The 25,696-nt window shown below is 43.3% G+C and overlaps 1 long non-coding RNA gene across 1 annotated transcript; it reads left to right on the top strand.

The window, feature by feature from the left end:
- The first annotated feature begins 611 nt into the window (after window positions 1-611).
- Window positions 612-25,696, top strand: LOC102075358 (uncharacterized). The gene is made up of 3 exons (XR_003380578.2): window positions 612-1,124; window positions 4,293-4,479; window positions 16,233-25,696. It is a non-coding gene; the product is annotated as an uncharacterized LOC102075358 (long non-coding RNA).

Here is a 25,696-nt window from a genome sequence, read left to right as displayed (position 1 = left end):
TTGGGAGCTCTCTGCAAGCAGACAAGGAGCTGGTTGGGATTTACTAGGAGTGCACAACATCCACCAGTCTGTGAGACAAGTGGACTGGTTGGCAAACATGGAGACTTTCCAATTCCACATCACCCAGTTTGACCTCAGCAGAGCTGGTGACACAGCAGCTGGGTAGGGAGCTGTGCTTTGGCTTGGGGAGGGCTGGGGGATAGATGGCAACTGCATGATGGCTGGAACCTCAGTGCAGCACTCAGCACGTGGACATCCAGCTGCGACCAGTTGGAGTGGCATCCCTGGGGGGCCAGTGCTGACACTGGGACACAGCCCAGCTCAGTCAAGCCAGAGTCACAGAATCACAGAATGGTTTGGGTGGGAAGGGACCATAAAGATTACCTAGTTCCACCTGCCCTGCCATGGACAGGGACACTTTCCACTAGACCAGCTTGATCAGAGATCTGTCCACCCTGGCCTTGAACACTTCCAGGGATGGGGCACCCACAGCTTCTCTGGGCAATCAGTTTCATTGTCTCACAACCTTCACAGCAAAGAATATCTTCCTAGCATCTGATCTGCTCTCCTGCTCTCCTTCAGTTCAAGGCCATTACCCCTTGATCCCTGAGCATGCAATAGGTGTCCCCTGTTTCATATCACAAAAAATCCTGGTGAGCTGTCCTCCCCTCTTCCAAGACACAGACCAGGGAATGCATGCAAAAATATTAATTGTGTCTTCAGTGAGATCCAAGTGGCACCATGAGGGGCTCAGAGGGGACACTGGGTTGTGTGCTGCATTCTGTGTATGTGGAGAGCCTGCTCCCAAGCCATGTCTCCTTCATGGACTTGTCCCCTGTCCCTCCTCTGTTTTGCAGCAACAAAGACCATGAAGAGAAAAGGGCCATCAAGAGCAGAACCTTCATAAGTGCAAGAGTTCTGAGTGTAGAAGTTTCCCATTGGGAACCTGGGGATTTTCCACCACCTTACAAGCAAGCTGACTTGGAACTTGGTGAATTGCCAGATGCTTGCCATGGCTGAGCCATGGGCAGCATCCATGTGCAGCTGTGACAAATCTGGGATTCTCCTGGAAAGTTTGTGCATGAGTGAAAATGAACGCTGCCTGCCTGAAGTGGTTCATCAAGGTAGGATGGAGCAATTGCTGTTCCATGGGCTCTGTTGAAGGGCTCCTGGACACTGCAGTAATTTGTCAGAACACTTGTTACTGACCAGTGGGCAACTCTTCATGGCCCCACAGGAGGGCTGGTCTAAGCTCATTCTTGCTTTATAGTCCATTAGGATTCATCCAGTGCCCCCTTTCGTCACCTGCCCCTGCAGGGCTGTCCATCAGTGTCCATCCTGCCACAATGCCCTGGCCTTGTGGCCATGGCAGCCAGCCCTGGTCCCATTGCAGTGCCAGTCCCTTGACCCAGAGCCTTTTGTTGTGTTTAATGTACCCCAAACTGCTCGAAGAGGGACTAATGTTTGCTTTCCTTGGCTGGTTTTTAATGCCTGCACCAGTGACCTTGGGCTGGCCACCAAAGGGAAGGACAGCAGAGAGGGAAGGTCACTCCGGAAGGGAAGGTGACACAGGAGAGAGGGAAGGTTGCTCAGGAGCCGGGAGTGGCACAAGGCTACAGGTGAGACTTGGCCTGGCTTCCCCTCCTGCACAGCCCAGGCATGGCTAGGGCAGGGCCAGGCAGGATCCACTGCACATTTTCTCTCTTGCTGACCAAGGCACCAGCAAGACAAAGCCTGGGCTCAGGGAGACCAAGAGGCTCCAAACAAAACCCCTGGAGAATGTGTTTGCAAGGGTCACACTGCTGTGACCAGAGGTAGCTGAATGATGTGTGCAAGCAGGGAGGTGAAGCCCCTTCCTCTTTCTGTGGTTTACACAGTTAGCAACATGAGTAATAAGCTTGAAGGCCACTTTTGCAGCACTGTGCCTAAAAGGTTAGATCCAGGCTGAGATGTTATCCCTTGGAGATGTTGTCCTGAGCAGACCTGTGTGCCAGCACTCCCTGGCACTCCAGGCCTGGCTTTAGCCCAGGCTCCTTACATGCCACTGCAGCTTGAACTGCTCTAAGTTCACCCAGCACTGACTGGGAACTCGGTGTCAATGTTAATAAAACATTAACTCTGTTTGCTCATGATAAGGCACTTATAGGTTCCTCCCTGTTGTGGGGGCTGTGCAGGAGGTGCTGGTGCTGGGGAACTCCAGGAGAGACAGGTCACTGCCTGAAGCCTCACTGCCAGCACTGTGATGGGCCAGCCTGCAGGGTGGTTCCATGGCTCTGCCTCTCCAAGCACCACGATTTCAGCTGTCTTCTGAAGGAGCTGTTCATGCCTTGGTGACTCCCCAGTGTGCAGCACAGACTGCCTCAGCTGGGAGGAGAATCCAGCCTGGTACAGCCAGCAGTGGGGGAGGATCCATGGGCTCCCTCCCTTCTGTACCCAGGGGTTGTACACTAGGCTGCCATTGGAAGTTTGTCTTCCTTCCATGGTAGAAATGAGGTTTATGCCTTTGCCTTTGGCCCAGGTCTGTCTTCGATATCAAAAAGTCAGAAGGTGACTGGACCTGTTGGGCTTTCTCTGCCTTTCTCATGGAGAGGGCAAAAATTTCTCCTGCAAGTTTTCTGAAATAAAAAATTTAGCATGAAAGAGAACCCCAGTCTCTCAGGCAGTGTGGCACAGTGAAGGAACATTCTTTGCATCCAGCTTTCTGTTTAGTTTCAGAGTCTGAGGGGTGATTTTTTTGTGTGTGTTGTTTTTTCCTTTGCTGCATTGTGTCTCACTAATAACCCCCCTCATTTGCCTCTCTTCTGTATTTTGCAGTTTGACAGAAGAAAACACACTGGCATTTTTTCAAGCTAGGGAGCACAGTATTTATTTTGTGTCTGAAATAAAGACATCTGATCTGCAGCCTGAGCAATTCAGGGAAGCAAAACTGGGAAAACATCTTGAAGCTGAACTGAACTGATGCTCCCACTGTTTTCAGCCTCAGAGAAAGCAATAAGAGCAAGGAGGGGTATTGGCAATAGTGCTGTGCTGGGTTTATGATAGCACAGCATGATCAGGCAGTGGGAAAGGCAAAGCAGCCTCTCTTCAGGGCTTGGCTGGTCTCTGCTTTTCTGTCCTGCTCTTGTTTGTCAAGGGCTGCAGACCCCACCATGAGCCCAGCCATATCCCTCTGCTCACCATCTGCCTCCTGGGAATCCAAAGGAAATTACTGCTGTGAAAAACTGCTAAACTGACTGCAAAAATAAAGCTAGCAAAGCCCAGCGGTGTTTCTTTCATGGTTTAGTGCCAAAGCCTGCTGTTTTGGGGCAACTTACTACTGTTTGTGGTGCATTTCAGATTATGGCAAACAGGGTCCTTGGGAACATTAAACATCCCATGAAATATCTCCAGCAGTTCTGACCTCATCACCTTCCACTGAAGGGGTGTCTCTGTCTGCACAGGCTATCACAGGCCATAGAGTTTCAGGTGGCGTTGCAAGAAAACAAGCTATATGCCCAGCTGAATGCCCATTTGCAAAGCTGCACCCTGGCTCTTATACACTCAAAATCTTGTTTGTGGACAAAAGGGATGCTCATCAATTAAAGCCAAGAATTTATTGATAACATATATGAAATTTTTAGAGTCTAATCATTATTACTCCAAATCCAGCTGTTACAGGAAAGAGTATCACCTAAAAACCATACACACATTTTCAGCCTCTGCACTTTTTTCTTGATTTTCCATTCTCCCATCCCTTGCTTCTTAGGGCCCAGGGGTGTTGTGGGTGGCAGGTTCAGGCAGAGGCAGGGACATCCAGAGACATCCATCAACAGGCTCAGCCTTCAAACCTGGGCTTCTCCCAGCCTGACCTCACCATGGCTGTTGTGGCTCTGTCACCTTGTGAGATATGGCTCCCCTCCCCTCTTTTGCTCCTTCCTTTATGCCTCCCTACTTCAAAGACTGTTGAGATACTGCTTAGCCAAGCTATTAATATTTTAATAACTCTTCAGTCTTACTTCCTAAGCCAGTTAACTTAAACTCTGTTACTGACATTTTCTTTTGAACTCCTCTCAGTTTGTCTGTGGCTTGAGGGTAAAAAGGTGTCCAAAATTGAATGGTGCTCAAGATGTGTCCTCACCAATCTCAAATCCTCTAAAATCCATTGCAATGTGCCCTCTGGCTTAAGTTTACTTTGGGATCTGGCCTGAATAGAAGAATACTGCTTTATCAGCTTGGTAGCATCATGTCTCATGAGCCACTCAAAATTATGTATGATGTTTTGTTTTTGGTTGTTTTTCTTTTTTTTGACACAGCCTTCTTAAGTTGTATTTAGAGGATATAACCTGATGTCAGCCAAAGTGGACACTCCCTGACCACGGTGGAGCCTTGCCAGACCCTGGTGAGAAGATAACTGGATTTTTGGTCACATATTCAGAGCCTGGTCCCCAGCAGGCACAGAAAGCTCCTGCCCTGCCCAGCCCCACAGGGAGCCCAGCTCAGGTAAGGAAGCCTGGAGCTGTCAGGGTTTGCCTGCACACAGCAGGTTTGCAGAGCCTTTGGCTGTGTTGGTTTGCACCTTAACTCTGCATCAGGCTGTGCAGGGAAAGGTCAGCTCCAGCCAGGTGGGAAATCAATGCCAGTGGAAAGCATTTTATCAAGCTGTGGGTATTAAAATGCCACTGGGAAAATCTGCTTTTACAGATGCTCCTCTTCATTGAAAATTTTCTTCAAATATGCATGGCTGATTCCTCCATTGATGTTAGTCTGATTAATACCATATTTGTTAAAAGATAAATCCCCACAGGCCTTATTTCCACTACAGATAACAATCAAGTTATCAAGTATATAAATATTTAACAGATTTTTTAAAAATACACATATATATATTATTTTGTTTTTTCCAGGCTGATATCAGGAAGCAAGGGCTAGAAAATGTAGAATTATCTTCCAGTACAATCACAGTGGCTGTTCAGCTGTTAATGAACTCACTTTAGCAGGCACACATCCTTTTACAGTCCTTGTCCCTCTGGAGTTGCTCAGTTGTCCTCCTGGCTTTGTTGCAACAAACCAATGCTCTTTTTATTGCTGTGGCTCCTGTCACTGCATAAAAAGATACTTGGCTGAACAAAATATTCTGAACTATCAAAAAGCATATGGAATGGTGCTATGCTGTAAAGGACCCCAAACTCTTTTTTTCCCAAAGACTCAGCTCTCACTGCCTCTCCCTACAGCAGGGGTGTCAGTGGGGCTGTGTGGTGCTGTCCTGCACCCCTACAGGCAGCAGCAGCAGTGGGGTGCTGGCTTGGGCAGCCACCACAGCATCCCTTGGGGGCTGCCCATGAGGATGGATCAGGGGGATCAGATCAGCCCCAGGGTCATCCGTGGTGACCTGCACATCACTGCACAGCTCTAGAGACCATGGCCAATCTCACCCTGCACTTCTCCAGAACAGGGACATTTTTAATGCTAAGGGCCATTTTGAAATGGTGTCTAAATTATTCAGGAAACAGCAAAAATAATGTATTCAGTCTTCATCCAGGCGCAGAAATATTTCTCTGATTTCAGTAAATGTTGGTAAGTGGGAAAAGATGATGGAGACTTTTCCTGATAGAGTGACTGTAAGTGCTAAGATCCTCAAGTGAAAAGGAAGTGAGAGAAATTTGAGGGCAAGGGCTGAGAACAAGCAGATTTTAATATCAGTTTATCTCTGTGTTGTACCTGCTTGTACAGGCATTAAAGCACCAGCCCAAGCTACCCTGTCTTCTGAGAGAATCTTATCTATAGCAACCTGGCATTAAAAAGGTACACAGTTAAAGATAAAATAGTTCTACTTTTGGCTACTTAGCTACAGGACTTTAAAAAATGGGTCTTCAGAGAGACAAGGTGAACAGTTTTAATGGAGATATTATTAATTCAAATGTTGTCTGAATTAACATTTCAAAGGAAGGCCAGAAATTAGAAAAATTATATAGAAATTATAGCAATTATAGAAAAATTACTATAAAACTGAATGTTTCACTAAAACAGGTTAGGGGCATTTACAGCACTTTTATGTTTACCTGTCATCTTGCTGGGATTGGAGCATTTTAGAATATGGTTATGCATTAGAATTTCAGTATCAGTACATCTTTATATTGATCTGAATGCCTGGGACCAGCATCCATAGTGGATGATGACACTTAGGAACCCAAGGCAACCTTATGAAACACCCCTATTTAGAATTTACTACTGCTATAAGCAGAAATTGTGGAGATACTTGTGAATGCCAGGCCTGGGTCTCAAAATATATTCCAGTTGTTATAAAGAACTTGTTTTGTTCCTAAGCTATAATACTGGCTCAAAGATGTATTCATTGCATTTATAAGTTGCTGTGAATGTGTAGCTAGACTTATAACTTCCTAGAAATAAGTATTAAGATTGGCAGGGTGCATGGCAAAGATCACCGACCACCTCACAAAACAATGAACCTGCTTCTGATCTGAGACCTACAGCATTGCCAGAAAGCCAAACTTGAACCTGAAACCCTCAACTGAAGAGAAAAAACAACTGATTCAATCTACCCGAATGGCTTCAAATACCCTGTCTGAGACTCATGACACAGAGTTCAGTGAAAATCCCAATCCCCCCTCCTGCTGGGTAGGACTCCTCTTGCTGAGGGAATTCAGTGAAGTGAGAGACATCTGCATAATGACAGTTCTCACAAAGAGAGATCACAGAGTTGTTCATTGCCATCTTTTAAACAAAGGAGCATAATTTATCTTTTTAAGTATTTTATACAAACTGCAGTCAACCAGAGGCACACAGAGATGTGGCAGGTTTACAGGGGATGGGGAGGATGACACAGACACAGTGGGCATTCATGAGATCATCAAAAACTTATTTTGGACAGGGTTGTGTTTAATAATTCTAGAAAGGCTTTTTCCAGCCCTAAAACACACATGTCCAGAAGCAGATTTTATCTAGCATTTTTACTTTCTGCCCTGGCCAGATTTTCGTAATGTTCTGAAGTTCAATTCCAAGCTCAGTTCTTCAGCTGTGACAACAATAGCATCACTCAGTGCACCAGGGCAGCAGAGCTGAGCAGGCTATTCCTTCCCACGGCCCCAGGACAGCAGCACCCTCTTAAGTGGAGGGGTACAGGGCAGAAAATCTCGCTAATGACCTTTGATTGCTGTGTCCCTGTAAACAGCTGCTTTTCCTCAACTTAGTAAGTCACTGTAAATGCCAATATTGCAAAATGCAGTTATCAGTATATGAATCATTAGCAGATGGCTCTGAGGATGGGTGGCATGATATGGAGACTTTCAGGAAGAGGTCACAGGACCTGCTCTGAGGCCACAGTACTCCTGGGGACACATAGCACTGTGCCTGCCTGCTGGGCTCCAAGGCGGTGCTTGGGATGCAGCTGGGTGGGTGCAAAGGCTGTCAGCCACTCCTGCACAGTGTGGCTGGGTCTGAAGCTCCACAGCATTTTGCTGCTCCCCTCCAGTCTCCCAGAACTACTGCTCCTGAGACTGTTTTGCAAACCCTCTTATGTCCCAGTGACTCCATTTACCTCAATGCACATAATTGCCACTTTTTCCTAAGCTTGGATTATTTCCACAGAGTTGTTTCTGCTGCTGGACTGGGGGAGGCAGTATCTGGCCACTGCTGAGTGGATGGAGAGAATGTTCCCCCCACCTTTGAAGCAGCAACCTGGCCTGCAGCCCTGACTGGAGCTGCAGGGCAGTGCTGGGGCTGCAGCGTTTCCTCACATGCCTGTTCTTCAGTGCAGAGCACAGGGACACCTCCCCAGGGCCTTTGCAACAAGAGGCACCCTGATTACAATGACCACATTACACCTATGTGGCCAAAAACTGGGGAAATGTGGGTTATTTCTGATTTCACACATATCCTCCGGGACCCACAGTTCTGATGAGTTTTGAAAGAGGAAGGAAAGCTTCCAATGCACCTTAAGGATAGCAAAGAGTGCAGTTTGGCTGCCTGATGAAGTTGCTTGTGCTTTATCTTCACTTTTCTCACTGTTGCTCTGTTTCTCTCCTGCATTTCATCATCTCCTTCCTTGCCTCTCCCTGCTGTTTTTACAGCTGCTCAGAGATCCTGCTGCTCATCCAGGATATGTGCTCTCCCACCACATATCCCACTGGTCTTTGCCTGCCTCCAGCTGTGCCTTGTGCTGCTGCCAGTGGGGTGCTTCTGACAGGGGCAGCTGGCCTTGTTCCTGGACGCAGCAACCATCTTCACATCACACATTGTTGGTACTTGCTGGTTTTGGGGATTTCCATCTCAGCCATATTAACTGTTCCAGGGGCAGTCAGAGCCCAGACCACAGGGCAAAGTGCATCACCTGTGCTCAGTGGGCAGTGTTCTCCACAAGCTGCCACCCAAAAGCCCTGCACAGAGGATGTGCCTGTGCTTAGCAAGTGAGAAAATGCTTTCTAGGCTTATGATGGAAAATGTTTCTTGTCTAAGTGCCTGAAAAATATGGGCTCACTGAAACTTTGTCTTATTTAGAAAGTAATCTAAAATAATTTTTGGAAGTATCCAGAATGTTCCTAATTGAATATCTATTTATATCCCCAAGAGTGCACTGCAGGACTCACTTACAGATACCAGCACTCATCCAGAGCTGCTGCACCCCCTGGACAGAAGCAGGGTAGCTGTGTGTATATGTACACACCCACTGCTGATTCCTGTGCGGTGTCATTCCACTGAAATGCCAAAAGTCTAGCTGTTTGGATTCTATATTGCTGGAGGTATGGGAAGGGGATTGTGGATTTAGGCTGACATCACTTCTCTATTTATGTCCACAGGGAATGCATGCACATGTGTCTGGACCTTCCTAAACATTTCTGCAAATACATTTATAAATCAATGTCATTTCAGCCAGCCAGCCAGGACAATCAATATTCACTCTCACTCAGTATCCTGGACAGCATTGATCCCCCTTGTACCTGCACAATGGAGACTAAAAGCTGAGCATGTGTGGCAGCTGCTAGGAACTGTCTTTCAAGCTGTGTGCTTTAGGGATGCACATGTGCAGTTGCACTGATCTGAAGGATTAAGGGGTAACTTGGTGAATATAGCTGTAGTGTGTATATATATATATATATATATATATATAGTATACCTTCCTCCTAGACAGTGAGAATGGATGAGACAGCAGGTTGTAACCTACTGTCACATCTGTTACCTGGTATTGTTCTTCCAGACCACCAGCATTAGTGAGAAGGTGCAGGGTGAAGAAGAGCAGATGGAGAAACCTGTCAGGTATTTTTTTTCAACATGGGAATTGTAGCTGCTGTGGGAGGACCCACCAGCAAAATCAGACCTGCTTCTGGAGGTGAGGGCCTGCCTGTACTGGTGACCTCAGCACAGAGCAGGGAGAAGAAAATCAGATTTTTGGTACTGGTGTGTTTGACACTTAATTACTGGTCACATGATAGAAAGGACATGATTAATAGAAAAAAAATCTATATACTTATTAAAAATCGTTCAGTGCTTTTTACAGTGAATCTGCTTTTACTGCTGCTTAGGGGACTTTACAGTCTTAAAGCTAGGGAAATTGAATTTCTCTGGAGCTAGGTATGAAGTACTGAGTATCAACATTTTATGTGCTTATGCTCTCCTTGGGAACTTTATCCACAGTTTTTCCATTCAGTTGTAGATAGCTTCTGAAACTGTAAGCTATGAGCTCACTGACAAAGACTGGGTTGAGTTTCCTGGTGTGTGTGGTGCAGCAAGGAATAGGGGTAAGCAGGGTGGTTTCTCTAGCCTCCAGCAGCAGTGTGAAGCCATATGGAAAGGGGAAGGAAGAGCTTTTCAGGGACAGTACTGAAAGCACAGCCTCCCAGCATCCCTCTTTTTGGCTCTCAGGGTTGCTCCTGAACAGACTTTCCTGCTGCCAGACCAAACCAGTACAATCAGTAAATAATGCCAGTCTGACTGTTTGAGGAGCAACCTGAGCAGGGCTATAAGGTGTCACCAGAGCCCGTATGGGGTGCCAAATGAGCTGAGCATGATCAAATGATCTTTGGATGCCAGGAACGGGGCTTGGAGGCTGGGATGAAGGGACAGTCTCCCCAGCACACCTACTTTGCACACAAATTACCTTTAGGGGTTTTTGTACCAATGATTTGCAGGAAATCTCATAAGAGCACTGTGGATTTTTCCCCAGCTCAAGCAGCTGAGCCTTGTGGGGATTCTTGATCCAGCACCCCCAGAGAGGGAACTGCTCTGCAGCCTGAGACCACTCTTCAGTAAGAAACAGAGGGGACCTCTCTGGCCTCATCAAGCCCCACTATGTGCCATGGGGCTGGAAGCCCTGGAGCTGGTTGCTCAGTCCCTAAGCTCAAGCAGCCACTGCAGGCTGGGCTGGGGGTGAGAGGGAGCAATGTCTGGGCATAAGGTGTGGACCCAAATGACTCCAAGGGATAAGCAGCTAGATGGACACTTTCATCATCTGAATCAGTGGTGATGACCCTCTTTTCAACTGGTCTGTATCTTTCTGAGCCCAGGTGACCTTGGAGCCCAAACAAAATGTCTCTGCCAAGGCAGCCCGCAAATGATCTTCATATTTTGTGTATAGGTATTTTTCTATCCTTTGAAGCTTCTGCCTGACAGGATCACTTGCTGCCCTGTGCTGCTTAGATTAGAAGAGACAGCTGGCAACTGTTCCCTGCTGGCTTTCTTACTGCCCCTCGTGCTCTTATTGAGCTCCCTCAAGCCACCCCCTCTCCTCTTCAAACAGAAGAGCCCTCCTGGATTTATTGGTTTCTGGGTTAGAGGCCTTTCAGTACCTTTGATTATCCTCACTGATGATGCACTGGTGCATCAGGAGCATCTTCACATCTTTTCCAATTCTGCTGTAGCTTTCTGGATGTGGGGAGAAGCACAGAGTACCCAGCTTTAGAAACATCTGCCCCTAAAATCAATGTGTCTGTTCACTGCAGTATTATTGGAGCCTGTTGGCCATGTACAGAGCAGAAAGCAGGATACATCCAGGAGGGGCAGACAGATATTCAATCCCATTAAATCCCAATAAATAAATGATACATTGCCTAGCAGAGCAATCTGGGCTATCAGATGTCCTTTCATTATGAGGGAGTGTAAAGCCTTCTCTCAGGCTGGGAGGAGGGCTACCTGCAAGCTGCACTAACATGGCCTGGGAGGTATCTCCAGCTGCTGTGTGTCACTTTGCTGGGCTCTGATGGGAAACTTCACCTCTCCCTTCCTATACCTCCATAATTTCTTCAGATCAGTTACATTTTTTTTTCAGGACATTGATGAAATATTGTGTCACAAATCAGCATATTTGCTTTCTTTTCAGGAAAACATCCATTATGCCATCACTTTTCCTCAACATATACTATATGGACTGTGTAGAGAAGAAAAACCATCCTCTTCTTTATAGTGGGATAAACTGAGAAGCACAATCCATGACAAAAGAGGAAGCAAACTGACTTTTTACTAGTTATTTCTTTTCTGGAAGCGCTTGGTTGTAAGATCTCAGCAATTGATTCTTGTAGGGATTAGTGCCAGGGTTGCCTTCTGAATTCTGTCTATTAAAGTTGTTCACAGAAGATCAAAACTGATTTTGCAGATAAAAGACAAGTAAGCTGGACTGTTCCAGGACACCCAGCTGTTTGTGAACTGATTGGAAGGACAGGAAGTTCATCTACGTGCAGATTTGATGTTGTCTGTGAATGTCCATCTGGGTTTTTGAAGCTAACACTCCTCAGACAAGCTGCTCCATGGTGAGCAGAGTCAGCAGTGGCTGTTTCCCATGTTTCTCTCCCTGTTAAACATCTCTGGTGCTTCCCAGTGTGATTGACCTCTCCTTGAAACCCTTCTGCAGTGAATGCATTTACTCCCTCTCCCTTTATTGTCCAGTTTCTTTTTCCCCAGATATGTTATCCTTGAGACTGCCAACTCTCTGCAAAGTCTGATTACGTTTGGCCAGTGGGTTCAAGTGCTCTTACAGGGAGTTGATAGGCAGCACAACTCCATAGGTTCCAGCTTCAGGAGAACCAAGGATAAAAATCCCCTGGAGAGAACAAAAAGGAGAAAAATAACCTCATTTAAGAAACCTCAATGCATTCATTGATTAAAATCAGAGCCTTCCCAGGCAACTCCCACTTAAAGGAGTGGAAGAACATCCCTGCCTTGAAGACAGTTATCACATGAGGCTAGACCTTTAGATGTTGAATTAACAGATATGTTATCTGAATACCAGCTAATAGCCTGCAAAAGCAAAGGGTCTAACAATTATTCATAACATAGAGACCTACAAAAACATGACTTTGAGGCCTCTGATGTCAATTTTGGTAACCATATAATTTAGTGGGACCTCAAATTTAAAGGGGCCAAATCTCTCCCAGGTTTCAACAGGCAGATCATCTGCATGGAGGAGTTTCATTTATAGCTGCACATGCAAATCCCAGTACTTTATTTACCTCACCTAACCCAAGCCCACCACCCCTGCAATGTGTGGGTGTGCCTGTGCAGAGGCTGGTGTACCACACAGTCCTACCCACAGTCTCAGGGTCTGTCTCGTCTTAGAATGCATGGGTTTGATTTCTCAGTTCTGTCAATGTGAGTCTGGAACCAGGGTCCAAAAGACCAGAGCATTTCTGCAAGTGAGCTCAGCTTCTCAGTGACTGGCATTCTGGGGAGTAGGTATCTCTGTTTTCACCCAGGAAAAAGGGCAGAAGATCTCAGGTTTCTTCTGATACAGGATGAAGACTAATTTTTTCCATGCAGCTGATTCTTGCTTTGAGGCCTTGGAGCCTCTTTCCTTCAGTGATGCCCTTTAAAGCATACAATGTATTAAACTAAGGTTTTCTAAAGGAATGAGATATCACCCTAGATAGTCTTAGATCTTCTAACTGGCAACCTAAGCAAGCCAGCATTATTTATAAATGAAGGCAAAGTAATTGATAGCAGCAATACAGACTTGGTATTCAGTTTCTCTGTCTGAAATTTCTGGCATTGCTGTACTCAGCACTGCAACTCAAAGCTGGCTGCCACAGGGTATTTAGTGATCTAATAAGAAATATTAATTTTATTTTCTTGTTTCCCAACTTCCAGACCAGTTTCTTACATGGCAGATGCTTGCCAGTTTTTCCCCTTTCATGAACTGTAATATGAATAGAGGGATTTATTATCTCTTTCATTTATTCCTTTACTCTGCTCCAAGTGATGGCCTAATGATTTTCCTGGCAAGAAGAGCCGTCTGTCTCCTAGGATTTTAAAAGAGAAAAGTATTTACTTCAATGACGTTGAGGCGATTCCTGTCTGGCTGTGTGGAGGGTTGATGTGAGGGTTTTTAGAAGACAATAACTGCATATATGAAGCCTTTCTTAAGAGTGCATTTCGTAACCTATGGCATGCACTGCTTACACTGTGCCAGAGCCTCTGGACCACAATTCAAAATCATTGCTTCAAATAACATCTGTGGGCTGGCAGCCACCACTACATTTTTGTATTTGCCCTGTTGAGGACAGACAGGGCAATGATTCCCAATCTGTAGCTCACAGAAACTTTGCTGTTGGGCCTGCTCAGCTGTATGAGGACTGCCACCACATGAAGGTTGTGCTGGTTCAGAAACCTCATCCACTATCACCAGTGCTTGTAGGAACTGCTTCTGCTCTTGGCCAGTGCTGGATTGCAACAGTTTCAGGAAAGAGGTGAGCAGCACTATGATGCGTGGAGCCAAACATCCCCCAAACAGTCTGTTGCACTCAAGGACAATAGGAAATCATTTGGGGTCTGGAGGCAGGTCAGTTGCAATTACAGAGAAGCAATGCAGAAGATGGAAAGCAGATAAGGGAGGAGATGGAGCATGATCACAATCAGTTAATAATCAGATAGAAGGTACAATTAAGAGTGACTGTTCTGTGATGCCAAGTGGAGGAAGGGAGATAATCCAATTCCAGTAGCACTGCCAGAACACCACAACACTCTGCCTTCCCTTTATTTAGACAGCAGGAGGGCATTACCAAATACACATCATCATTATAGAGAGTGCTTATTTCTCTCTCATTCACTGTGCAATTCATTAAAAAGTTATCTTTTACTTGCAAAATCACTGTAAGTTTGGGGTCAATTTATGTCTTGCTGAAAGCACAGTTGCTATTTGAGGAGTTAAAAGAGCAGAGAAATTATTTTCTGTCTCTCACCTGCCTCTTCTTCAATCATTCCTGTAGCATTCTCCTTCCCTGCCAAGGTCTTGTCCTGGCCTCTTGTCCCATATGACACTTGGTCCCTCATGTCTGTGCCTGCCCTCACACATGTACACCCTAAACATCTCAGAGGGTGTTCAGCCACTTGTGTTATGTGCTCTGAGCTGAAGTCTGGGCATCTCCCTTTAGCCAGGGTTCAAAAATTTTTAGTGAAACACCTCCCAGAATGCACTCACAGGCAGCATGACTGCTTCAGCCACATTTCCAGATGAAAAAATCAAAAGTGAAGCCTCTTGAGTGAGCAGCAGCAAGTTAAGATTTTCATGTCCCATTTCCTTTCTTTCCATTTGTGTTTCTCCTTGGGTTTAGGCTTTCTAAAGCAGACTCTGGTCCTTTTATCCTCGCAAAAGAAATCAGTACCTGTTGGGTGCTGCATGTACAGCAAATAAGCAGCAGACTAATTCTATGTGAATGTATGAATTCTATGTAATTCAATGTGAAAAGAAGTTTCCACAAAGAGCTGTCATATATAAATAAATGAAGGGGTAATATTTAGATTAAAAAGCTGGCATCCTTGCTTGGTAAGGGAAATGCAGGATGTTGTATATGTAGTAGAACATTTTTAATAGAATAAGAAAATTGTGTCTTATACATCAACAAGCAGCTTCTAGATAAAAACTGAAAGTCTAAGTAAGAAGTGAAAAATGTAACAAAATATTCTAGAAAGGAAAATTGTTCATGTTAAATGCTTCATGTTTTTATTTATGTCCACTATAGTTGAGAGGGCAATAAAAAGGAAGACACAGATATCCAAAGCAGAGCTGAACACCCAAATGCATGCACATAAAGGATTTGCTCATAATTAAAATCTCTGAAGGCTGGGTTAGAATAAGCTTTGCTGCCAATAGTCATAATCTTCCAGACTGATGAAGACAGTTTTGTTAAAATGTATGGAAGTCCTCTAGATTTATAAGGATTCTGTAGTAATTAAAAGTGTTGAATGTTTATGTTCAGAAAGAACTACATAAATAAATCCAAATGTTTTATATTTTTATTTGACTTTTTCCAAAAGTTGTTTTCAAATTAAATGTTTTTTTTTCCCAGTGAGCTGGAATGGCCTTGTGTTTATCTTAGATAACAAATACGTACATGATACAAGTGAGGAATCTGATACACACATAAAATTTAAACTCTACTTCAAACCACAGTAAACTGGATGTTTCCCCATGAGCTTAAGATCCTTCAAATTCTGCCCAAATTTAATTCAGACCTCTGACAGAGAGGCAGTCCAGGGACTTTTGTGCAGAGTGTATGGAGTTACATCTTCCCCCACAGCATTTCAAATGTTGAGCACACCAAGGAGGGACCATGTAGAGTGGTTTATACCCCCCAATGTAGTTTCATTTCCAATCCTTAAGCTGATTCTCCTCACCCTAAAAGACTTTGGCATTTCATACTGAGTACTCAAGACCAACTTAAAATGGCCAAAGGAATAGAAGGAATTTCTCTTTGCAGGCTGGATTTTGCAGTCACCATTTCAGATGTATCACAGAGACATCTCACACTGGAAGGGACCCATAAGGATCACCAACTGCAGCTCCCTGCGCCTTGCAGGACTACCTAAAACCAACCCATATGACCAAGAACAGACACTGCTTGACCTTTGGCAGGCTTGCTGCTCTAACTACTGGGGACCCTGTTCCAGGGCCTGACCACCCTTGTGGAGGGATAGAATGTAAGAGAATAGTGCAGAAGGTAATCTCACACCTGAGGAGTTGCAGCTGTACCAATCACCAAAGATTAGGAACAGGCCTGCCCTTAACAGGCCACAGCTGTGTCCAATAAGAAGAAGAGTGCTACAAAAGAGTGGGTTAGCTGGGTGATGAGAAGAGATGTAGTTTGTTGGTGTTATGTGAAGAAGGAGTCTGTGATGTGAGGAGGTGCCCATGAGAAATCACTGGGAAGGTATGGGACCTTTGCAGTAAGATGATAATGCACCCTCTCAATGAAGAAACTTTTCCTAATCTGAACTTCCCTGACAGCTTCATTCCATTTCCTTGTGTCCTATAGCTGAGCAGCAGAAAGAGGAGATCAGCACCTCCCCCTCTGCTGATCCCTTGAGGAAGTTTTGGACTGTGCCAAGGTCACTCCTCAGCCTTGTCTTCTCCCAGCTGAACAAACCAAGTGACCTCAGCCACTCCTCTGAGTCTGGCACTCAAGGCCTTTCACCACTCCTGGTCACCCTCCTCTGGACGTGCTCTAATATTTCTCCTCTTTTGTACTACAAATGAATGGAAATGGGGCTGGGTTTATGCCCAGAGATACGTGTGCCAGACATGTTCTGAAGGCATCCAGGAGAAAGAAGCTCTTGTGTTTCCGTATCTCACCACAGCCAAGGGTTACTGAGGGCCTGAATCAATCTGTGCCTGCTGTTGATGGTGAGTACAAACCATTGTCCTGTTACTCTCAGATATCTGCTCGTAAGAAGCTAAGTATAAGATTTGAGGAAATAATTGCCCGTAGCTTGCAGAGAAGTTTTCCCATGTGCTGATATTAAATAACTTTCAAATTAATACCACAGTTTATGAGTGACTTCTGTTGGTGTTCCAACTTTGATGTGTCTGAGTGTATTCAGGAGACCTGTGTTCAGTCTGAACCCTGAACACCATCAATACCTCCCCTGTTTTGTTCTGACCTGTGTGAAGTTCTGGATTCCAAAGCTTTAGACTTACCTCATTTCATTTTGCTAATCTGAAGTATGCCAAATTCTGACATCATGTATAAAAGCTCTAGTATAGAGAGAGGACCAGAATTAAAATCTTGAGTTATCCTTAGTGTACGGTCAGAATAGAGAGCCCTTGGAACATGGAGTGTGCATGCCATCACACTTAGCAGGAATTTGGATGCAAAGGAAATTAAATATAAAGGCAGACTTGGTTTAGGACATAAGTGCTCTTGAGTCACTAAAGAGTAGCATTGGAAATGTGCATCTTCAATATATGATCAGGAAGCCGTCCTGGGACAAGAGTCAAGTGAATCAGTAAACTTGGTTGTTACTAAAGGAGTTGTGCTGAGAGAGGAATGCCTTTTACTTGAAAGAACCTAAATCTAAATTTGACAGTGAAATGAAGACTCTTTTGAGAGTTTTATGAAAGGACAAAGCGGTAAGAGCCTGTTGCACTTGAAATAAGCTGGAATATATAGACAGCTGTGATCACATCTAATTTGGACCCTTGTGTAAGATTTAAAATGAAGGCCAAACACAGCATGTTTGAGATCTGGCTATTCAAATGCAGAAAACAGCTATTTTAAACTAGGTTTAGTCCCCTTTCTATCTTCTGCAGCCCAAGCGATGCAGAGAACCACAAAGGTGCACTCTTACCCAAAATCAGGGCTCTTTTTTTGGTAAAGATTGAGGCAATTCTGTTGAACTCAATTATCTTAGTGGTCTTTTCCAACCTAAATGATTCTGTGATTCTAATTCAAGTTCCAGTTTCAAGATCAGCTGGGCTGTTTTTCTTAACTGCTCAATGTGTATCTTCTGTTACATGTTTGTAACTTCTGTGTGGGTGGGGTTTTGGTTTGTGCAGGTGCTCAAGAAATGTCTTTTCTCTGAATAAACATGCAGATTGGTAGGCAAAGAATAGCATATGGAGTATGTCCAATTGTTATTTGAGTTAGTCTTCAAATTTTTATTTTCCTGGGCAAGGTGCAGAGGCACATGGGCAGGAGCGGGTATGTTTGTGCAATGCAGCCTGAAACCTTGGATTTGGGAGCCATTAGGCTATTTCTAATATTAAATTTTATCCTTGGGATTAATTATGGTACCAAATATATGTGTATAACTTAGGATCACTTAATGAAGAAAAAGTCAAAGTAAATTCAAAATTTTCTAGTTAAAAGAAATTGTATTTGCTGCGAGGCCAGCTAAGGACTTATGGTATGGCTCATGCTTTTATGAATCCAACAGCACATTTTAATGGGACATGTGAGCATGCCTGTACACATATTTAAATAGAAATAGATATATAAGGGATTTATGGTAGTGTGACAGTTCTAGCTGTGTGAAATTACATTTCATCACTAGGCATTTTTGAAGCCTCATCTGAACCCTGTCCCACTTATCAGTGTCTGCATGGTCAAGTGTGGACACTGTCAACTCCTGACACTTCCAAACTGCTGCTGCCATAGGGGCTGGACAAGCAAAGCTCTCACATTATCATGAGCTCTCAGCAAATGTTCCTTCTCCAAAGACAGATTTTTCACTGACTCCATCTCCAGAATGCTTTTCTGCCTGTCCTCACAGCCTTCCCCATCCCTGTGGGTGACTCAGGCAGCAGGGCAATACAGTGTCCTTTCCTTGGAGTCACAATGTGCTACAAAGCCAGGACTGAAGGCTCTGTGCAAATGGAAATGGAGATTCCCACCTTTGTAGGTGATCTTCTGACAGATGGCACAGCTCCTAACACCAAGGTACTACTGCTCATGGAACAGCAGTTACAAATAATTGTCTGGGAAGTCAGAAACTTACTGGTTAGCTTCCAGACTCTTTTGTGCTCTGGTACCTTGGTAGCAAGGCAGTGAAAGCTGCCCTTAGCATAATTTAAGTATCTTTGCAAAGAGCTGCCTTTTCCTACCACCATCTGCTATATATACACCATACCCTTTAGATTCTGCTGGGAGATGGTTCATGTTCTGGGTGACCTGCCTGGATGCCTCCAGGCCTTTGCCACAGACCAGTAGCTCAGACATTTGCTCAGTCACGCTAATAAAACTTTATTACTTTTCTTTAGACAGTCCTTTCTGTATAGATTGTGAAAATAAAAAAAAGCTTTTAAGATTAGAGGACCCAATTCTGCACTGAGCTGTGTTCAAGGGGCATTTATATACTTTACACAGCCTCTGAACCCCACTGGCCACTTGAAGTCAGAAGAATTTGCCACTTGGTTTGAGGGATCTGCTTTTCTCGCAGTACAGTAGAGTTGGTGGGGAGGTGTCCATGGAAGTCAAAGGGATGAATTGTAGGGCAGGACATTAAGTAGATATCTACTAGGTTGCTGTATCAAGAGTTTTCAGTATCTGTTTCAATGGCTTCATTGACAACAAAAATAATTTTAAAAATAACACTTTCAAATGTGACCTGAAAAATATATATAGGAAATCAAGATGTTACAGAGCTGAGTGATAGGAGATCTTCTCTGTTTTATAAACTCAGAGTTTCACAGAATATGGGAAGATACAGCAAAACATAATAATAAAGACATGACATAAGTTATTTATGGACACTGGATAATATCCATGTTGTTTTTGGAAAGGAAAAGATAGGTGAATGTTAGCATAAAAAATATACAGTGTTGTATTCTTCTGGAAGTGGCCAGCATCTTTTTCTAAAAGGTCCTTGCATTATTTGCACAACAAATCCACTGGGAAAAAAAGAAAATATGTTTGAAGATGACTTAAAAAACAATTTAAAATAGGTTTATTGCAGCTTTATTTTCCTTATCAACATACAGAAAATCTCAATTCACAGATAAACAATCATGGTCTTGTAGATCCTCAGGAAAAAGGGCCGGAATCTGTGAATCATCTGTTGCTGTTGCATTTATGCTGGAATCAAGCAGATGCAGTGTCTAAGGGAATCAGCCTGGAAATTGTTTTGATGAAAATCTGGGAAGGACCTGTAAGGAACCCTGGAGACAAACCCATAGTGGCTATTTACCACCTTAAGTCCCCACTCGTTTGAAGGAACTGTTATGTGACTGGACAAAGTTAATGGAATATCGGATATAAACCACCACCCATAATCTGTGAGGCAAAAGGAATGTATTGTGGAATCCGCTTACTATCAACAGTCACCTCACCTCCAAATACAATTTATTTTTTTCTTTAAAAGTCTGTGAAATCAAGCATGAACCTGGGCTCCATTTGCACATTTATGTTCACAGGTGTTTCAGTGTATTCAGCCCACACAGCTTCACCTCTCACTCTACTTTTCCCTACCCATATTTCAGTGACTCTTTTTTCATTGACACTGAAAAAACATGATCTCCTCCTCTCATTCTATTCCTCTTATGTATCTGCTTTCATACATCCAGATGCAAAGAATATCTCTTGTTTTGCTACCCAGAGCTGTAGTTTGTCTGCTGAGGAGGAACAGCACAGCCAGCTAACACAGGGCTCTCCTCAGTGGCAGCACTGAGAGTTGTCCCCAACTCCTCCTACACCATGGCATTTTGTCACATTTTGAGCTGACCCTCCTACTTCCCTGTGCAGAGCTTTATTCCAGGGCAGCAGAATGTTCTCCATGGAGGCCAAGCAAGACTGAAGAGCTTTGATTTTGTCCTGCTCCTTCAGGAGCACCCTCTTCACCTCTGTGCAAGATGTATCTGGTGACTTGAGGGCTCCATCTATGGGGGTGCACAGACAGGAAAGGGGTCTTATTACTGAGAATGCAAGCCTTGCAAACAGCAGTCAAACTCCTGGTCATTTTAATCCCGTCTCAGCATCTATTGATGGCTTAGATCTTCTCAGCTTAGAGAGGTTTCTCTTGATTTCTTGTGTGTGCTGTCCTGTTGAAAATACTGTTTTTGTGGTATAATCACACAAGGCACAGGGACTCTGCTGCTTAAATGACAGCTCTGTGGTCAGGGGATGTTTCTATGACTGACACTCAAAGGAAACAAAAAAATTAGGGGCAGAAGAAACATAGAACTGATAAGTGCTTCCCAGACTATTTATTTCTATTATTAGCATCAAAATGTGATAATTTCACAGAGTACTTTGGACAATGAGAGCAAAAGGCAATAGAGGAAGACATGTAACATATTCCACTTAACCATTCTTAAAATGAGGGCCTCCCAGCTGTAAAAAAAAAAATCAAAAAAAAACTATAGGGAAGGGCCAGAGAAGGAGAACACTATTAAAAATCTCCAAATAAAGTTTTCTGCTATGCTTTTCTCCTTTGTGAAACACTTTGGGCTGCAGTGGCTCTACATCTTTCATCATCTTCTTGTATGTCTAAACATCCATGGCAGCAAGCCATAGTTGATCTCCTGGCCAGTTAAATCTCCTTGGCAGCAACTTTCCACCAGCGACTTTTAACTCTTTTTCCTTTATTGTCAACAGAACATTTTACAAAACAAAGTACATGTAAAACTCTGAACTGCTGCTGAAAGTGTCTTAGCCCTGACGGTAGAGAACGCATTTTAAAACCTGTCACCTTTTTAAATTTCAACCCTACATCTCCTCTGTATCTCCACAAGGAGCCCATGTCACCACATGCACCATTAATTCTAGTACTTTCAAATCAAGCAGAAGAAATAAACTAGGCTGTAGCCCTTCCTTTGTGCTGCCATAATGAACCAAGCTAGGCATTGGGAAGACAGAGTGCTGACATTTTAACTTTTAATGGAAGAATTTCTTTCCCACAGAACTATCAACAGGGAACAGAGGATATTCTCCCTTTAAAATGTAAAGGCCAAGTTCCTCAGGTGGTTTTGAGCCAGCATGGGTACAGTCAAGTGGGATGGTGTAGAGGTGACTCTTACAGGACTGAAGGTGCAGCTGAGCTAAAGCAGTGGCCACTATAAGTCACTGCTCTAGCTGAACAGCCTTGGATCTGACACTCAGAACCCACCTGCTGCTTGCATGTCCTGTACTGTCTCCTGCTAAATTCCAGTGATTCATCTCATTCACTGCCTTATTCTGTCAAATGACCAGGAATCCTCATCTCCCCAGCATCACACAATGTCCTTCAGGAGGACCCAGCCTCCAAGTCAGGTTTTATGGTCTCTCTTCTGTTACACCTTCACATCTTTATTAATTCCTAAACTCAAGCACAATTTTAAGAATTGGCAAGCTGCTTCCCTCATACGTGAAAGAAATGCTGCAGTTGTGATCTTTCCAATGGATGTGAGTGCTGCGAAAATGGTGAAACACTGGACTGCAGAAAATGCCTGCCATCTTTTTCCCCTCTAAATAGGTGGGTGGTTCCTAAGGGCCCTCTGAGAGGGAGAAAAAGACTCACTCAACCTCACTGGGATACCTCTCCATGGCTGGTAGATCTTCTTCTAGAACAAGCTTTCAAGGCTGACCCACATGTCTCTGCTCACCCTCTGCCTCTTTCTTTTTCCCATCTGAGCCACCCTACCACATTCTACAGACTTTACAAGACATTTTTGATTCAAAGGAAGCTGCAGTGCATGTCAGAATATGGCTCTAATCCCATATTTCATTGTCTAGAGTTTATGAAGAGTACGGTGAGTTCCTGAAGTTAAAGGAGTACATCAGTAAAACAATTAGGAGATCAGTTTGACAAATGTTGCAGTACATTACAGCTCTTGAGGGGTTGTCAGTGTGGAACTTGGCTCTTGACTCTCCTCATTTTCCATTAAACTTGTAAAACTGCCTGTCAAGGGAAAGGAGAACTTCGTAAATGAGACTTAAAACTCAACCAAGCAGAGCTGCTCAGAATATATGGTGGAAACAACCTTGCCTGGATGGGACAAGTGAGGCATGAGGAGCTCTTTTCCCTCACTGAGACTGTGCTGAACATTGTCCTTGACTTGGTGTCACTACAGCAGACAGGGATGGAGGCCACCTGACTAAATAAGGCACCAGCTGACATGAGAAAATGTACTGGGTGTCTCACTTACTTTGGGGCTTCAAAAAACTTAATTTGAAGGATAGTATAATTCACTGTGCTATCAAAGGAATTTTTTAAGAGCTAGGAAAAATAATTAATCAAACTTTATGTTAACTACTTAGAAGTGTAATCAAAATGATACCTGTTATAAAAATTTCATTAGTATATCTGCATTACAGATTGATTTATTCTTTTGGTGATGGCATAGTTTTGAAATTTAAGAGGCATTTTCCAGAGGAGTTTCCTCATGCATTCCACAAAATTGATGATCTGTTCCTGTTTGGACTGGTGTAAATACCTCTGTGTAGACATTTCTACATTGGTTTTTTTCTTCAGTCATGCTTCTGATGTGCTATTGTTAGTATCTTTCAAACACACCTTTATTAACCATGTTGCAGAGGTATATATACAGCTTATATAAACTTAGGCTCTATCAGTATGACAATATTTCAAAATACTTCAGGTACTTCAATATTTCAAGTACTTCTCTGAAAACCTTTTCTTTACTTCAATTTTCAGAGATTTGTTGTCTTGATAACGCTATGAGCTACAACTCAAGAATGATCTTCAGTACATTATCCACACTTTTTATTATCTAGCTTTATTAACAAATAAATTACACAATGTCTTTTGGTATCATGTAGCAATTGTTTGCTTGATGTTTTGTTGGGGTGTTTTTGTAAGGGCCATGTACCTGTCCTCAGGAATATTCTCCTATTACTTTAAATATACCTGACATTTAACTTGACTTTTATCTTGCTCTTTTCAGTTTGCCTTTTGTTCCCACTGGGGTATCCCATGTCTTCACACAGCACACATGGAGCTCCTTGTCACACATGCTGTGGATGCTAAAAGTTTATAGAATTCAAAAACTGACTGCAAAAATTAGTAGGTGAAAAGTGTACTGAAGGCAATTAAATAATTTAAACTTGCTTTTGACAAACATATACCATGAATGAATGTGTCATTCACTTATTTCTGATGCCTCTGAACAATGCTGTAAGTATCTTTACCTTTTCAAGTCCCTTTTAAAGAAGCCAGGCAGAGTCTTTTAAATCTTGTGCTAATAAAACACACCATGGATACTGACTGGCACCAGAAACAGTATTTTTGAAGAGAATTCCCCAGAAACTGTCTTTTAATAGCCATATTTTAGTCAAATATTCAGTGGCCATTTATCTCAACCTCAGGGCTACTTCTGATGCTCTTTTCACTTCCTGCATGATTCCCTTATACTGCTCAGCTGAACTAATGCAATGTACTTCTCAAGGGACTGTACCACTAACCATGCCAATAAATACTATTTATATACTATGAACCAAGGAAATTTACTTATGCTGTTAGACTTAAAATTCAAATTTATTTTGAAAAAGAATTGTTTTGAATGTGGAGTGACCCACACTGGAGATATTCAAGAACTGTTTGGATGCAATCCTGTGCAATGTGTTCTAAAATGATCCTGCTGGAGCAGGGGGGTTGGACCAGGTGATCCACTGTGGTCCCTTCCAATCTGTGATTCTGTGAATATTGCCCAGTCATTTTGCATCACCTTTAAAGAAAGATGTGGCCCACAAAGAGTGTGATGACACAGAGGCTAGAGGGAAGCAAAGGGAATGTCTGTTAGCCTAGACAACATGACCTGAAAAGAAAGATCAAACAGATTGATCATATTCAAAATAAAGAAGAAAATACTTCAGGGACACACAGGATTGAAATCTCATGAGTGACCAACCTCATTTCCAAAGAATGCACTACCACAGAGTGATGACCTGTAGGAAAAAAGGCAAAAATCCTTCAAACCCGCAGTGTGCCACAATAAAGCAGGAGAGGAAATCAAGTACATGCTGGAGGCCTTCAGGCTTAGTGCCAAATATGCCACAAACACACACACCCTGTACCTCATGGTCACCCATACTTGCAGCTGTCCTCTCCATGTTAAGATTTTTCCTCAAAAGGACCCCATTAATGTGTAGACATCCAGACGGATTTGCTTCACTGCAATGCTTTTGCCTGAGGAATCACCTTATCAAACATCTTGGTAGTCTGACATGATCTAGCTTTGATGAACCATCATATAGCTGACACCATTTTTCACTTACCTCTAAGAATTTTCTCAGTCAAAGTAACAGGGCATGGAGTTGCTGTTCCTCTCCCTCCCTCTGCCTCTTGTAGACAGCTTTCCTGTTCTTCAGCAGTGTCCAATAACAATGCTTCAACCCCAACTTCACTGATTTATCCAAAGTGTTGCTCAGGACTTTACAAGACAGATACCAATTTTTTCAACTTTTGGGTTGTGATTTTCCAGGACTTGCCACAATAAACAGCCTAACTTATGCTAACACCATCTTTTAGATTATCTTGCTTACTTTATTCTCTCTGTAAATACTCTCACCTTAATTTGTTCTTTTCATTGAAAACTGAGGCAATGTATTTATTCAATATTTGGAACAGCCTTCATCTCATCCCTGACATTTATCCACCACATATCTTGATTCTTTGAATAACTTCTATTTGTGTAGTTGAAGAATTCTTTGCTATCTGTTATCCTTTTCTTTGCAACATCTGGTTCAGCTAGATTTGTATCCATTTTTTTTTTCTCTGATCCTGCAATTTCCAACTCAGCAAACTGTACTTCTATTTCCTGTAGGTCCATTCATTTTCAGGTAGTTACTTATCCACTAGCTCCACAATGACTCTTGATCTATTCCAAACTCTTTTATGGGATGTAAGTGATATGCAGGATATTCCATTTTGGATTTAAAGTAAGTCCATGATTCTTTCATGCTCAAATGCTAAGTCTATGCAGCCTCATCAATAATTTTTCATAGTTTCTTAATGTTTTCCCTCTGATATCCAAGACTGTAGGATGTTTTTGTAGATCTGTTCTTGG

Source organism: Zonotrichia albicollis, chromosome 2 (assembly GCF_047830755.1).
Source record: "Zonotrichia albicollis isolate bZonAlb1 chromosome 2, bZonAlb1.hap1, whole genome shotgun sequence".
NCBI lineage: Eukaryota > Metazoa > Chordata > Aves > Passeriformes > Passerellidae > Zonotrichia > Zonotrichia albicollis.
Note: the sequence above shows the minus strand (reverse complement) of the source record. Positions and strands in the feature narration are given on the sequence as shown.